Genomic DNA, 17,986 nt, shown 5'->3' on the forward strand with positions numbered 1-17,986 from the left:
GAAGAGTTGAGAAGAGGCTAGTAAGAGATAAGGAAATCATGACTTTGGGGAGTTATTTGAATGTCCTGTTATGGGACTAGGGCTTCAGCTTTTAAGCGGTTTTCCATACTCATTTTCTATTTCCTAATGGCTTCACTAAACTTCTTTATTCTGTATGTTGGTAAATTGAACACCAATAAAAAAATAAAAATAAAAAAAAATAAATTAAAAAAAAATAAAAAAAATAAAAAGTCTTCAAAGGTTTTGAATTGCTACCTCCAGTGGAAATTTTCACTTAAAAATGTTTCTCCAGTGCTACTCCCTCTTTCTTAATTTTTTTTTTTTCCTTTCCCAGCTCCGTGGTCATAAAATCATATCAGAGGGGTTAAGGTGAGGTAAACAGCTTAAGAAAATGGACCAAATCAATCTACTCAAATCTCACACATGGAGGGATTTGGCAGAGGAAATTACCTAATCAAGGTGGACAAGATCAGAGCTCTGAGAGCTCCTCTGGGAGAAAGAAGTGAGTTCATGAGTGAAATGGTAATTTGTCAGCATTTGCTTAGAAGTTCCTTTCACACAGATGTTTGATTCAGAAAACTAGAAGTAATCTTAGTCTCTACCCTCTGCGTCTCACATCAACGTATCAATCACAAAAATCCACCTTATATTCTTCACCATTCTTCCTCCCATGGCCTCACTGCATATCACAGAATCTTTGAAACAAAGCTTCTCATACAGTTGTTATTTGAAAAAATAAAGGGATACATTAATGAACTTTATAGAATTTTAGAATAACTGCCTTCAGGGTAATATGGACAGATTTGTAAGTGACATAAACTTGGTCTCGAACTTGACTTTAATATAGAGGCCATCATATTTAGTGATTGTGGCCAAGGTGGTTGACACATTTTTCCCTTTACTAAAAATAAAATGGTTAAGAATAAAAAAAGTTCATTAAGTATTAAGCTCCACATCACCAAATTAACCATCCAGACCCCTATTCTCCTTTAAGGACAATGTATAGTTGTTTTTTCATTGTGTTTCATCAGTAACTTTCACTGTTCATTTTAATGGTTGGCATTTAAACAAGGGTGAAGTAGAAAATTATAAATAATGTATGATGCAGATTTATAGCATGATGCAAACGATGTGCAACAGTTAGGGGACAGTTAATCAGGTACTATATAGTTTGAGAACAGTTGTATTGGTTAGTTTAATTATTTATGTGAGCACAGCATAGGAAATGGTATTTAATTAATTCACGTTTCTATTTCCCTGTATTTCAAAATGCCCTACACAAATGAAGTTCAATGACCTGCATGTCCTTAGGAAATCTTAGTTCATGTAGCTGTTCTCTATTAAGATTACATTTCTTATTATGGAGACTTATGTATTTTAAAGGTCACCTTTACTTAAAGCATGACTTGAAAAGGATGCATAAAATCTACCAAAGGGAAAGTGCTAGATATGTAGAAAAATATTAACATAAGGATAAGAAAGTAATGGTAATTTTAAAAGACATACACAGGTGGGAGAAATCCATTGTGATAAGAAAGCAATCTTGCTTACTACCACACTGACATAAATTTAAAATATTTAAAAATGATTGTACAAGTTGCTGACAAGCAACTTGGATATAAACAACAAAAAATGTGTCAAAGAACTTTAAATTACATTCTAAGTAACCAGAAAATGGATTTAGGTCTTTTGTGCTTTTGCAGCATCAGCCATGGCTAATAATTTTGATATAAAATGAAGCTTCTTCATAGTATAGAGAAGTAAATATTTCTGAAATACAAAATATAAAGTTATGTTGTAGTTATGGTTGGCAGATCACCAGTTTTATAAAACTTCACAAAATCAAAAACATTCTCAGAATGTTGTTTTTTCTATTAGCACCACTGTTTGCGATCAACCAAATGCTGTGAGCTAGCTTTACTAGAGATTAGGAGGCTATATTAAAAATTAATTAGGAGGCTAGATAGTAAAAACAATAGGGAATGTCAGCACTCAGGGTTTTTTAAGGTTGTGTTTAGATGGATTCATATGTTCACCCAAAGAGTTAGGAACTGCTTTGATGCAATTCCTTGTTATATGCCATTCCCTGTGTTTGGCATTTTGTTAGGGACATCTAAATTTTTTTTTAAGATTTTATTTATTCATGAGAGAGACAGAGAGAAAGAGAGAGAGAGGGGTGGGAGGTAAAGAGAGAAGTAGAGACAGGCAGAGGGAGAAGCAGGCTCCATGCAGGGAGCCCGATGTGGGACTCGATTCCAGGACTCCAGGATCACGCCCTGGGCCGAAGGTAGGTGCTAAACCTCTGAGCCACTCAGGTATCCCAGGGACATTTAATTTAATACTCATAACTTTATGGAGTAGAGACTATTATTATTTCTATTTCATAGATAAGAGAAATGAAGTCTAGTTTGAACTCAGGTCAGCCTTACCACACAGCTATGCTCTTAACCATAACACTACACTGTTTTATGGCCCCATATCACCTATCAAGTCTGACAAATATATTACGTCTATAACACTACAAGCTTAGCTTTTATTTAAATAAGTAAACAAAACTTGTAGTTGTTAGGAATTCCTTATATTAATCTGATACCTAAGCCATGAAACTTTTGAAACTCAGTATCTTCAGTGAGCTCATAAATATGCATGTGCGTGATGTATTAAGGCCTTGGGGTGTTAGGGTTTACATGTATCACTTTCTGCCAATCCATAAGGGAGGTGCTATCATTATCCTGGTTTTGCAGATAATTAAAATGCAACTGAGAGGTCAAATGATTTACTTAGGATCATAAAGCAACAAAATTTGGGGGCTAGCATTCATAAGCACTTTGTTATGTTATGGTGTCTATCCTATAACACAATTTTCTAGGATTTGGAAGTGTAGTCATGAAGCAAATTACATATGACCAAAGCACCAATATTTTGACAATAATGTTAATTTTCATATAGGTATACTTTTTCGAGTTGCTGAAGAACTTTGAATACTCTGCCTAGATGGGACATACAGATATCACACTGCTGGTTGCCCATGATTTCCACATAACTACCTATTATTTTCTGTTGAAGTTTACAGCCTTTGGGGTTCAGAGAAACTTGTACCACAGACGCCTTGGCCAAATTTAATTTCTCTAGATTTGCCCGGGATAGAATTGTATCTTCTCCTCCTATGTATATCATAGTATATACATATTCATTAAAAACATGTCCCTTTGTGAGGTGCCTGTGTGGCTTAGTTGTTTAATTGTCCTACACTTGATCTTGACTTAGGTCTTGATCTCATGGTTATGGGTTTAACCCCTGTGTCTGGCTCCATGCTGAGTATGGAGCTACTTAAAAAAAATGATCCTTTAGAAATTTGGGATAATATCTTGGGGATTATTTTGTGATTCAAGAGTTGCTCATCCTAATAAACATAATGATTTTGTTATTGTTTAAGGGACGAAATGAGTTAATAAGCTGTTAAAATACACCAATTAACTTTTCTATAGTACATGGTATCTCAAATTTTTTTTTGAATGAATAGAATTGGTTTTCATTTTAGTTCATAAACGCTAGCCCTTGAAAACCAATCAGTCTGGTAGTATAGTACAAATGTATCTTTCCTCTCTTTGTGAATTCCTAAGGGTGATTTTTTTTCCCCTCTCCTAACAGTTATATTACTTGACTCTTCTGATGAAAAAAAAATCAGTCATATGACACGTCTGGCAAGAGTTTCATTTTATTATCATTAATTGTCTAGGCCTCAGTGAAGATGGTTTTTGTTTTTTCCCCCCATTTTATACCTTTCCTTTAATCTTGATTTTTTTTCATGTTTCCTGATTTTTGTCTTAGCAACTATATTCAAGGATAATGTGATTAATTAATAAGCAGGAAAAGAGAAAGGATGGTATATTTGTTTTTTTTTAATGTTTTGTAGTTGTAATCAGTGGTCTCCAGGCCATATAATCCTAAAATACTTAATATTAAGTAACAATAACAATGATAAAACTATGATACTCTGATTTTCAATTAAAATTTTTCTAGAGCATTCTGGAAAATCTTTAAGGTATTTTATGTGTTTTATGATATCATTCTTTTCCGAGTTTTGATAGTGACATACAGCACTAAATAAGTTCAAGGTCTACAGCGTAATTATTTGACCTACATATACTGTGAAATGATGATAATAACAAACTTATTAACATCCATTTTCTCATAGATAAATGTTTTTTTTCTTGTGATGAGAACACCTAGAATTTGCTCTCTTATCAATATATATATATTCTACATCATATGGAGTATCATGTATATATATTGAGTCAACATATTGTACATTATATCCCTGGTACTTCTTTATCTTGAAAATGGAAATTTGTACCTTTAAACACCTTCTTCCGTTTCCTCCTCCTCCAACTTTCCACCTCTGGCAACTCTAAATCTGATCTCTTTTTCTATGATTTTTTTTTTTTTTAAGATTCCACATATAGGTGATATTATACAGTATTTATCTGATTTATTTCACTTAGCATAATGTTCTCAGAGTCCATCTATGTTGTTACAAATGGCAGGAGTTCTGCATTTTTTTATGGATGAATAATTTTCCATGGGTTGGGTGGGTTGAAGGCTGTTTTTGGCAATTGTGGGACTATGAATTAGTTTCCTTGCTCAGGCAGATCATAAGAACCAGTTCTGAGACTAGCAAGAATTTTTGTCTGTGGTCTTGACTCAAGCCAACCACATCCTTAGTTTCTTAATTAAAGAGGGCCACTGGCCTTGCTTTGTGAACAATCAGCTCTAACTATCATATTCTCTGCTCAAAAGTGTTGGGATGCACAGCAACTGGGCATTCTGACCAGCTTTTTTGGTGAGACCACGAGATATACTCACCAGTGAGGCAGTTTATGCCTCAGCTTTCCTGTCTGAGTGGGGGCAACACTAGTTTGTAGAGCCAGCAAAACTCTTTATTTGAGGACCTACATCAGGCAAACCTGTACCCTACTGAGTTCCCTGGTCAGACTGTACCAATGTCTTGGTACTGCTGATGAGCAAAAGTGCTGGTTGGGACTGCTAAATGGGTGCTATTGGTAGGAACTCAGTCTGCTAGGATCTGAGTGCTGGACATTTTGAACTTCTACCCCTCTTCTCCATCACATTCAGATTCCTAGTGGTTGAGCTCGGCAGATTCCCCTGCATGCTTGTGGTGTGAGACAAGAATGGAGGCTCCCAAGAGGCAACCCACAATGTTGGAGGAGATGGACATCCATGCTGGGCTCTTTTTCCACTGTAGGAACCATAAGATTATGGATATTTCTTGGTATGATGCTATGCTGGCCTGGAGGTGAGGCAACACGATGAGTACGTAGCTGTTCTGCTTTTGTAATGCAGTCTGTATTGGTCTCTGTGGTGCAGTGGGGGTATTTCATCATCTCTTTCATGTTGTAGGATTCTTTCAGTGTTGTCTTGTCCATAAATTGTTGTTAGTTCTCTTTGTGAGAGGAAGTAAAGTCAGGAATGACCTTTGTTGGCAATCTTGATGATATCACTCTCCTCTCCTGATGTATTCTAATGAATATCTCTTGAAAATTTTTATTTCCCATTGGGGTTTAAGAAGCATACCCAAATGCAATTGTGCTGAACCATGTTCACTAACCTGAAGGTCAAGAGAAACAGCTTTTATTAGCACATATTCCTTTTCTCTTTGTATCTTTAGAGCTGAATGTTTAAGCTTTTAAAAACGTTTTTGCATTTTATCATTAATATCAATCTGATACCAACATCATTGGATCTGATCCTCACCCAATGATTTTCTTATCTGCATTCTGTTTTTTGATTGAATGTTTAGCCATTATTTTCAGCACTGAGATTTTACTATTTGCTATAAAATAACTATATAATTTTTGAGTTTTTCTCTTTTATTGATGTTGTTCCTAAAATATGTACTTACCCTAAGATGTCACTTGCATCTGTTTTGACCAAAGGGTTTTCCATGGGTGGGTGTTTTGGGTCATGAGACTGTAAAAATCCATGAGAAAATGAGACTACCAACTAAGACTATATAAGGGACCAACATTTCTGCACTGGAGGTAACTTTTACACTACTCTGCTTATTTTTTTCTGCCTCTAATGATACACTACTTATAAAACATAGATTGCTGTGGAGATTGAAAAGAGCAAGTTGAATGTTGAAAGCATAGGACAAATGGAAAGAAATATATCACCCACATAAAATGTTATCAAAGTTTACCCTTCTGCATTGGATTTAAGACATTTAACCGTCATTCCTATGATACAGGCCAGTAAATTTTCCTCATAATCTGAGAGCCATAGAAGTTTGTGTTTTCTCCTCACAAGCTCAGGATTCTAGGGAGTTTGGGTCTCCTAAGTAGATGAGGTAATAGGAATAAGTGGATTAAATGGAAATGATCTTGGTAATGGCAACACCTTTTCTTCTTCTGTACCCCTCTTTAGTGATGTCTTCTCCCTACCAGTGTGCGTGCACACACACACATGCATGTACACACATACATGCACACACACGCAGCCTCTGATATCATACTTTCTGAAAATGCTACTGGTGCTCCTGAAAACCAGTACCTCTTCTAGTGGAATTTGAGGGTGCTGCTATTACGTTATTAATTGCCAGAAGCAGGGACAATGAAGCAAACGCTGCCTATGTCAGAAGCTGACCGAGGTATCATATTAAAACTCCTAGGTTTACACCAAGAGTGTTGATTTATGCCATTACTGAAATCATGAAAAACTGCTTTTTCTTTTTTTTTTTTTTTAAGATGAAGAAATTGAAGCTTAGAAAATTTAAATAGCCTCCTACTGATTACATGTTTATTAGTGTCAAAAGCAGGTTTTTATAGTTCTACTTTGGACTAATTCTAGCCTCCCAAATGCCATTTATTTAGTCCATAACCTTCTATATTTTTAAGAACCATCTCTATTTTGTTTTTGCCTCAGTTTCCTAATCTTCCTCTCCCCCACACACCTCCATTGTAATCTAGTTACAGACAGAACTAGACCGATAGCTCCTAGAAACTATAACCTCCACCTACCCATGTTAACAAGTTATTTTCCTGTGATCCACAACTGTAGGCAGTGATGAATGTGTAGTTCAATGGACCCTTTTTATATCCTGAGCTTAAATTCATAATGGAACTGTCACTCAATAAGACAGTATTTGGTGGTCACATTCTAAATGAAAAATTTCTTTTCTGATTGTCCGTATGTCCCCAAAGATAAAGTCTTAAACTTCTGAATGCTTGGTATATGCCTTTAATGGCATACATTAGCAACCTAACCCATAGATTTCTATAGCTATATTTTCCCCCAGAAATAGTCTGATAAATATTTTTATAACATGAATACTGATCAAAAATATCCAAGTTGTATAGGAAATCACTTTCAAGAATAAGGATAAATGTTCTGTTAAACACAGTTTCTCAGAAAGCACGGCAAATAGGCTTCCTGGGTGTGGAGAAGAGGTTTTTAGGACTGAGCCCAGAAAAAAAATAGCATTTCTGAGTATCATTTATAATCATAGAAATAAATGAAATTGAACTGAAGAGGATATTAAGGTATCTTCTCAGGTTCTCAAGTATAATGGGAAGAGAGACAACAGTCTCCAAAGATACACAAAAGAATTATATCTGTTTTGCTTTGCCCACTGGTACATTGCACATTTTATATTTCAATTAAATTTTTTAATTAGGAAATTTCAACTGTTGTAAGCACACTTTACAACTAACATATTCCTATGACCTCTAAATAAAGTAAGTCTTTAGTAGAAGTAATGAACTTGAATATTAACAGGATTCTGATCAAAAGATATGGAAATATATTTAAATTAAAATTATGTTGACATTATGTTAATGTAAAATGGTAACTCTCATCTAGTTTGAGGCTGTTTTAATCAGTATATTAAAATGCATTTTAACATTTCACTACTCTAAATCCATGTAAATATGAGAAATTCTGAACTTTGATACTCTTTTAAATAATTTTAATACATAAAAATTTAAAAATAACTTGTGATTTTTTTTTGTCAATTGTAGTACCTGGAGCAAGGATTCACTGAATGTAATGTATGTGTTTTAATGTTACATATTAATGTATTTTTATAAATTTCGTCTATAATGCATCATCCTGACCTATCCCTGCCCAAGATATGTCTTAACTTTCCAGTGGGCTGACCTTTCTATCTACATGGTAACTTTACTCCATCTCCTACCTCCTTCATTCATTTCATTCATCAATCATTAATAGCCATCAGTTAAAGAAGTCACAGTCTGTTTTGGGAAGTGGACAGCTGGGCAAATAAAATACTGCCAGTTCCAAAGAACTTGCCCATCCCATGGCTTCCTTCTCTGAACTGACCACCACTTGTATGAATGGTGGGCATGGCCCCTGAAACCAGGTTTTGGTAACTATCCATTACTGTACAATCCTGAGGACAAGTGCTTCCCAATGTCCCAAAAGACATTCTTTTTTTTTTTTTTTAAAGATTTTTATTTATTTATTCATGAGAGACACAGAGAGAAAGAGAAAGAGAGGCAGAGACCCAGAGGGAGAAGCAGGCTCCATGTAGGGAGCCCTACATGGGACTCGAACCCGGGTCTCTAGGATCACTCCCTGGGCTGAAGGTGGCACTAAACCCCTGAGCCACTCAGGCTGCCCGCCAAAAGACATTCTTAAGCGTTTTATTAGTACTGCATAAATAGACTCTTGATTTTATTTTCAGGTTATTATTTTGTGGTAATTTTGACTGCAAAAACAAAAAAAATCAAATATCACAGTATTCACATATCCAACAGCTGTGTTAAGTCTACTGCTTTCTATTTCCAAAACAAAATTTGGTCTTTGAATCATTTTTTAACACAATATATTTCCCCCAAGCACTGACTTGGCATTTACCTTCAGTATTATTTCTCCTATTTATCAATTTAACTCAAAATATTAGAGAATCCCAGTTTTTCTGACATGGAGATTTCTTTTCTAATAGAGACTATATTCTTTCTCAGATAGTCTTTCTTCCTAAAGACTGTTAAAAATACTGTAAGAAAATATCCCAAGTTGCTGCAGTATTTACTGACAAGACCTGCTATTAGAATTAAGATAGGAGAGAGTTTAGGTTTCAGGCAGGGCATTTAACTACTAGTGAATTTGAACCTAAGATTCCTCACCAGTAGAAATGATACTTACCTTACTACTTAGCTGTGAGGAATAAACCAGGTTACATGTATAACTGTACCTATGCAGTACCCAACTTATATTAGAATCTCAATAAATGAAAATATCTTATCTTCTACTTGTGTGAGTTTGCTTCTAATTTGTAAATTATTGGAACATTTATTGAAAGAATTATTTTCTGTGCCCTCTTGGACACATTAGTTGACCTTATTTCCTTGTTTTCTTACTTAGTAAGAAACTGAATCAAATAATATTCTCAGTATCCTTCTATCTCAAAAATTCCTTTTTTAATAGGGATATAAAGAAGACTCACATTAGAGAAGAAATGTAACTAATATTCTAGAATAAGAAAGTTCTGGATTTGAATGTAAAATTTATCGCTAACTATGAAGCTTTGGATCCGTCGTTAATTTCACTAAGCACCAAGTCTTCTCCTTAATGAAATACAGGTAAATAATATTATATATCTTATAAGTTTCCCTTGAATATTAAATGGCTTAATGTTAGCAGTTGAGGGCTTTTCAATTAATAATAATTATTATAATATTATGCTGATACTATATTCATTATCATTAACCATTGCCATATCCTTATTGTTATATCAGTATCTCAATTTTAGAATAGAGGCTTGAAAAATAATTAAGTTTATTGTAAGTTTAGTAAAATGATTGTCTAAACAATATGTATATTCAAAATCTTAGGGACTGTGAGCCATTAAGGAAACACATGTTCCTTCATATTTAATTCAGGGCAATATTTATCTAAAAACATTTTAAAAATTTTTATGTATTCTAAAAGAAGTTATTGAAAATCTGAAATTTTCCATACATTGGGGCAACAGTGGGGCGGGGGGAAGCAAACAAACAACTGCTCACAAATAGCTTATAGTCTAGTGTTAGGATTGGGTGATATAATCTATATCAGTTAGATTTTGCCAAGTAACAAACCACTCCACAATTAGTGTTTTAAGACAATAAATTATTATTTCTCATCAATTCTGTGGGTTCAGCCAGGAAATTCTTCTCGTCTGTGCTGGTTCAGCTTGTGGGGGATGATCTAAAACTCGCATGTCTAGAATTTGGATGGAGGTATAGGGGCAATGAGGATGACTTGACCAAGGGTCTTATTTTTTAAATATATATAACAAACTTTCCTTAGGCCTCCTCCACATACTACTGGGTGTAGGATTCCATAAACAGCAAGACAGAGTGAGTCCCATGTGTAAGAAAACTGTTAAGTCTCCACTTATATCATGTTTATAGTTGTCTAACTGAATAAGCAAAGGACCTGGGCAAACTCTGAACTACTATGGGGGTAGAGTACTCAATCTACTATATAACCGGTTGACATGAGATTCAAAACCGGGGAAACTCAGGACAAGGAAAGTGAGCTTAGACTATATGAGCACATGGTCCACCTAAGCCCCATGGTCTGAGGTTGTATGAAAAAAAACAAAAAACAAAAAACAAAAACAAAACCCAGCTACCTCCTAAGGGACCTTAGCAATAAAGAATCATCAATGAAGAGTCAGGTTTTAATTGGGGCAAGAAAGGGAGCAAAATTTTATAAATTGGTGAACAAGAAAAAGTTGAAGGAGTAGGGAATTTTGATAAGGAGTGACAAAGGATTCTCTGAGGAGAATGAGAACAAATGAAGAGATTAAAAGCCACGTGATACAGAGTGATAGAGTTCAGGATTTATTTGGAGATCAATATAAGAGGAATAAATGTGTATAATAAAAGTTTTTCACTTAGAGTTACCTTGCTGAGAAGACATCAAAATGAGATATTATGTTTGCCATAATTGATTCTACCAGATAAAATTATTAGGGGACCAGACAAAAAGTCATTTCAAATTTGTCAGGCTCTTAGTGGACCTAATTGAAGACTTTTCATGACCCTTAACAAATGCTTAAACTAACAAAAAAACAAAAAAACAAAACAAAACAAAAAAACAAATGCTGAAACTACTGTGTGTCACCCTTGAACATTCTTTTCCATCCAGAGTGCTACTTTTTACCCCTACATAAGCACAGCTACCATAGACTCTCCACCATTCTAGAACTTCAAAGTGTACATTTTATCCCCTTAGTGAACGGAGTGTATTTCTTTATTCAAGTATATGTTCACTTGACTGATAAGTAAAAAACAGCTTTGTCTTTTTTTTTTTTTTTTTTTTTGAGAGTCTTGTTTATTTTTTGGTAAGAGCCTTATAAGATGGTCACAGATCCAGTGCTCCTGGTCACTTGCTGAGTGTTCCTGGCGGGGGTGGGAAGGGCATCTTTTCAGAGCCTGCAGATGTCAGAAGGGAAAGTTGAGAGCATTCAGACCCCTAAGCCTCATGCCTAACATCCAGAGCACAAAGAAAACTTTTTTTTTCTAGAGGATATCTTTTATAGTGCTCACTTTGGCAGCACATATGCTAAAATTGGAATGATACAGAGATTAGCGTGGCCTCTGCACAAGGATGACATGCAAATTCGCGAAGGTGTCTTTTATAAAATATATGCTTCTTAGTGCCAACAGAATGTTGTATAGAGTTAGACGTTTTATGTATATAGGCAAAGAACAAATCCTCCTGATTTATTTATCCCTACCTTTAGACCTGTATGTCTAAACATTCTTATTTTATCTTCATAGTCAAATATAGCTTAGTCATCTATGAATCTATCTAAAATAATGCAGTTTTACATGCATGAACTACTATTTATTGCTCCATATAAATAGATGATTTTCAATTGAACAGTTCTAATGTTATTTTTAATTAATTCTCTAGAAGTGCCCCTGATTTTAGCAGACTAAAATTTTGAGAATAAGTTCATGCCTACCTATCCATAAACGTCGTGATTTTAAAAGTCTTTATCTGACTCCTCAGCCCTTATCTTTCCAGTTAAAGGAATCCTCATTTGTAGTCTGTCATTATCCAGAAGGTTCCCCATACCCTTGATCAACAGTGGAAAGGTTAAGCTTCACTTTCTAAATCGGGACCTGAAGGAACTTGATAAGAGACAGCTAGAGTCAGGGATCATTAATCACTATCATGCTAGAAAAATTGAGAAAAGTATCAAGAAATACAGCATTGTAATTTGAGACTTTTCTTCCTTTCAAAATTTGAACAATATAGGTTAAGAGAATTATGTTTTAAAATTGAGTTACTAAATCTTGTGATAAAAATATGTATTTGAAATGATATAGTCTTTCAAAATAGCACAGATTTTGTATGATGTCTTATTGGTAAACTTGAGAGTATATTATTTCTCTTCAGGTATGATAGACTCACACAAAGACTTGAAAATCTGGAATTTTCTTATATCCCTCCTTGACTCTCCATATCCCTTTATATCACTCCCTATCTCCGTCGCCCAGCTGCCAAAAAGCCAACTATCAAATTATATCTAATGTTTGCATGATATTTTTCATACCTGTTTAGGATCTGAGGGGAAAAAAACTTTTACAAATTCACTTGCATAACATGTTGTTTGAAGTAAATGATGGGTTATAACGTGCCTGCAACCAGACTGGCACGAGATTGTGGTTGGGGAAAGAGAGGAAAGGAAGGGGTATGTGCATATGCATATGTATATGTTTATGTTAGAGAAAGAGCAAAAGTGGGAGCAAAAGATATTAAGGGTTTTCAAAGGATATAGCACCTCTGTTGGATATGCGGTGCTGGAGAATTTAAACAATTGGGAGATGGTGCATGGAAGATTGCTGACGCTATGGGTGTGGTAAGGCGCATTCAAGGAAAGTGTGTGGCATGAGACTAGGAAATAATCAGGAACAATTTTTGTTCACAAATATCAAAACAAGAAGTTTTAAGTACTGAGAGCTTGATCTGGACCCATAGGCAGAAAACTGCTGTCTGGTCACTAAGATATATGAATTTAAAAACAAAGATTTTCTTCAGGTTTCAATGATAGTTATGAAAAACATGGGGAAAAGCAAATGTTAAACATAATTATTGAACATTCCCTACATGCTTTGAAGCATTTAAATCATATCCTATTGGTTCAAAATGAACATAAAACCTAAAATGGATCGTTGGAATAGAAGCAAATATTGCGAAGCATATTCCGGATCCTTTCCATAAGTAAGCTGAAGGACGAGTAGATGTTCATTTGCAAAGAGGTGGTGATGCTCTTTGATTCTTGATCAATTATCAAAACGTCTCTTTAATAAAATCTCGTACACGTATAAGCAAATACACATAGTGGCTAGCAACATGTAGTTGATTTATATATTTAATATATATGGATTTTATGGATATGTATTTGATACACAGGATTACATTAGTTTCAGGTGCACAACATGGTAATTTGACAAGTTTATACATCTTTATACCATGAAGGTAGCTGCCATCGGTCACCTATTGGCTGTGTTTCCTAAATTGAATAATTTATTCATCCCGTAATTGGAAGCCTGTATCTTCCACTCCCCTTCACCTATCTTGCCCACTCACCAGCCCTTTGGCAGTCAAAAGTTCTCTGTAGTTCTGGGTCTGTTACTAGTTCTTGGTCTGTTTATTCATTTCTTTTTTTTTCAGATTCCACATACAAGTGAAATCATATAATATTTGTCTTTTTCAGTTTGACTTATTTCATTTAGCATAATACCCTTTGATCTGAACACTTGTTGCAAAGGGCAAGATCTCATAGTTGTTTTTTTTTTTTTTTTATGGCCGAGCAATATTCCATTGTGTGTGTGTATAGATATATATCACATCTTCTTTATCCATTTATCTATGGATGGACATTTATGTTGCTTCCATATCTTGGCTATTGTAAATAATGCTGCGATAAACATGGAGGTGCATTTATCTTTTTTGAATTAGCGTTTTCATATTCTTTGGATAAATAGTAGAATTGCTGGATCATATGGTGATTCTTTTTTTACTTTTTTGAGGAATGTCCATATAGTTTTCCATAGAGGCTGTACCAGTTTGCATTCCCACCAACAGTGTAGGAGGGTTCCCTTTCCCTACATCCTTGCAAACACTTATCACTTCTTATCTTTTTGCTACTAGCCGTTTTAAACAGTATGAGGTCTCTCATTGTGGTTTTGATTTGCATTTTCCTGATGATTAATGATGTTGAGCATCTTTTTTATGTGGCTGTTGACTGTCTTTATGTCTTAGGGATAATGTCTATTCTGGTCTGCCCATTTAAAAAATTAGATCATTTGTTTTGTTGGGTTTATATGTGTGTATGTGTGTGTTGAGTTTTTGGATATTAGCCCTTTATTAGCTATATCACTTGCAAATATCTTTCCCCATTCACTAGGTTGCTTTTTGTTATATTGATGGTTTCATGAAAGGGTTTTTTATTTTAGTATAGTCCCAATAGTTTGATTTTACTTTTGTTTCTCTTGCCCGAGGAGGTATATCTAGAAAAATGTTTCTATGGCCAGTGTCAAAGAAATTAATGACTAAATTTCCTTCTAGGGTTTTTATGGTTTCAGGTCTCATCATTAGGGCTTTAATCCATTTTGAGCTTATTCTTGTGTATAGTACAAGAAAGTGGTCCAGTTTTATTGTTTTTCCAGCACCTTTTGAAGAGACGTTTTCCCCCATTGCATATTCTTGCCTCCTTTGTCTCAGATTAATTGATCATATAAGCATGGGTTTATATCTGGGCTCTGTATTCTGTTCCATTGAACTGTTTGTCTATTTTTTTGTGCCAGTACCATACTATTTTGATTACTACAGCTTTGTAGTATAACTTTAAATCTAGAATTGTGATTTATTTTTCGTCTTCAAAATTCCTTTGGTGTAATGGGTTCTTTTGTGGTTTCATACAAATTTTAGGATTATTTATTCTAGTTCTGTGAAAAATACCGTTGGTATTTTGAAAGGGGCTGCATTAAATCTATCGATTGCTCTGGGTAGTATGGACATTTTACCAATATTTCTTCTCCCAAAACGTGAATGTGGAATATCTTTCTATTTGTCTGTGTCATCTTTAATTTATTTCATGAGTGTTTTTATAGTTTTCAGAGTACAGGTCTTTCACCTCCATACGTTTAATCCTGGGTATTTTACTATTTTTGGTGCAATTACAAATGGGATTGCTTTCTCAATTTCCCTTTCTGTTGCTTCCTTATTAGTGCATAGAAATGCAATGAATTTCTGTACTTTGTTTTTGTATCCTGCAACCTTGCTGAATTCATTTATCAGTTCTAGTAGTTTTTGTTGGTCTTTAAGATTTTCTGTATATAGTATTATGTCATCTCCAAATAGTCAAAGTTTTACTTTTTTCTAATTTTGATGGCTTTTCTTTTTTTTGAGTGATTACTGTGACTAGTATTTCCAGTAATAGGTTGATAAAAGTGGTGGGAGTGGACATCCTTGTGTTGTTCCTGACTTTAGGGGGGAAAACTCTAAATTTTTACTTTTGATTATAATATTAACTATGTGTTTTGCATATATGGCTTTTATTATATAGAGGTATGTTCTCTCTGAACCTACTTTGTTGAAGGATTTTATCATGCTATTGGACTTTTTAGTCATGATATTGAACTTTGTCAAGTGCATTTTCTGCATCTATTGAAATGATTATATATTGTTATCTTTTATTGGTGTGATCTGTCACATTGATTTGTAAATATCGAACCACTCTTGCATCCTGGTAATTAATTCCACCTGATTGTGGTGAATTTTTTTTTAACATATTGTTGCATTTAGTTTGCTAATATTTTGCTGAGGATTCTGTATTCATCAGAGATACTGGCCTGTAGGTCTCTTTTTTTATATAGTTGATTTTTGTAAGTTTTTGGTATCCAGGTAATGCATTTCTTATCAAATGAATTTGGAAATTTTCCTTCCTCTTTTATTTTTTGGAAGAGTTTGAGAAGAACAAGTATTAACTCTTCTTTAAAGGTTGGTAGACATTCCTGTGTGGAACTTTCTGATCCTGGACTTTTGTGTATTGTGACTTTTTAAAAAAAATTACTGCTTTACTTTTATTGCTCATGATCAATCTGTTCAAATTTAATGTTTCTTCCTGATTCAGTTTTCAGAGGTTATGTATTTCTAGGAAGTTATCAATTTTTCTAGTTTATCCCATTTGTTGGCATATGATTTTTCATAATATTCTTTTATAATCCTTTGTATTTCTGTGGTGTCATCTGTTTCTTTCATTTCTGATTTTGAGTCATCTCTCTCTCTCTCTCTCTCTCTCTCTCTTTTTAAAATGAATCTGGGCTAAAGTTTATTATCAATTTTGTTGATCTTTTCAAAGAACCAGCTCCTGGTTTCATTGATCTGTTCTATTGAGGGGTTGGTGTGTGTGTGTGTGCGCACGCGCATGTGTTTTTGTTTTTTAGTTTTAGTATCATTTATTTCTACTCTAATATTTATTTCTTCTATTGATTTGGGGCCTTGTTCTTTTTTTTCTAGCTCCTTTAGCTATGAGGTTAGGTTGTTTTTCTGAAATTTTTCTTTCTTCTTGAGGTAGGCCTGTATTGCCGTAAAATTCCCTCTTAGAACTATTTTGCTGCATCCCAAAGATTTCAGACCACTGTATTTTCATACTCGTTTGTATTATAGTTTTTTAATTTCCTCCTTGATTTCTTGGTTGACCCATTCATTGCTTAGTAGCATGTTATTCAGCTTGCAAGTATTTTTCCTCTTTACAGATTTTTTTTAAATGGTTGATTTTTAGTTTCATAGTGTTATGATCAGAAAAAATACATGGAATGAATTTGATCTTTTTGAATTTCTTGAGACCTCTTTTCTGGCCTAATATGTGATCTTCTAGAGGATATTCCATGTGCTCTTAAAAAGAATCTGTATTCTGCTGTTTTACAATGGAATATTCTGAATGTATCTGTTAAAATCATCTGGTCCAATATGTCATTCATTTTTCCTTACTGATTTTCTGTTCAGATGATCTGTCAATGTAAGTTGGTTGTTAAAGTACTCTGCTATTATTGTTTTACTATTGAGTACTTCCTTTATATTTGTTATTAACTTTAAGTATTTGAATGCTCCCATATTGGGTGCATAAATATCTACAATTCTTATATCTTTTTGTTGGATTGTCCCCTTAATTATTATATCATTCTTTCTTTGTCTTTACCCTGGCTTTCTCCTCCCATCCATCTACGTGATCAATACTTCTCTATCCCTTCACTTTCAATCTGCATCTTGTGTTTAGTTCTGAATTGAGTCTCTTATAGGCAGCATATAGATGGTTCTTGTTTTTTTATCATTCTGTCACCCTATGTCTTTTGATTGGTGCATTTAGAACAATTACTTTGAACGTAATTATTGATAGGGTATGTATTGCATTCTGTTACCTGTTTTATGATTTTTGTAGTTTCTATCCATTCCTTCTCTTGCTTTCTTCTCTCATGATAGTTGCTCTCTTCAGTGATATCTTTGTATCTTTTTTTCTCTCTCTCCTTTTTTCCACATATCTATCACTGGGTTTTGATTTGTGGTTTTCACTTGGTGTGTGTGTAACATCTTCTTATATAGGAGTTTATATTAACTTGATGTTTGCTTAAGTTTGAATCCATTCTTTACTTCTCTCCCCTCATTCACATTTTAGCTATAGTTAGTATATGGTGTTCTACTTTACATCCTTCAATTTTGTGAGTCCCTTAACTGATTTTTATAGACACACATTTTTTTTACTGTTTTTGTGCTTCCTACTTTCCGTACTCTTGCTTATGGTCTTTCCTTTCTACTCAGATTCCCCTTTAACATTTCTTATACGGCTGGTTTAGAGCCCTTTAACTTTTATTGTCAGAAACTTTATCTCTCTTTCTATTATGATTGATAACCTCATTGGATAGAGTATTCTGGACTGCAG

General features: G+C 34.3%; 1 pseudogene; it reads left to right on the top strand.

The window, feature by feature from the left end:
• The first annotated feature begins 11,571 nt into the window (after positions 1–11,571).
• LOC119866800 lies at positions 11,572–11,672 on the top strand (annotated as a pseudogene).
• Positions 11,673–17,986: the final 6,314 nt, after the last annotated feature.

This window comes from Canis lupus, chromosome 29, assembly GCF_011100685.1.
Source record: "Canis lupus familiaris isolate Mischka breed German Shepherd chromosome 29, alternate assembly UU_Cfam_GSD_1.0, whole genome shotgun sequence".
Classification (NCBI taxonomy): Eukaryota; Metazoa; Chordata; class Mammalia; order Carnivora; family Canidae; genus Canis; species Canis lupus.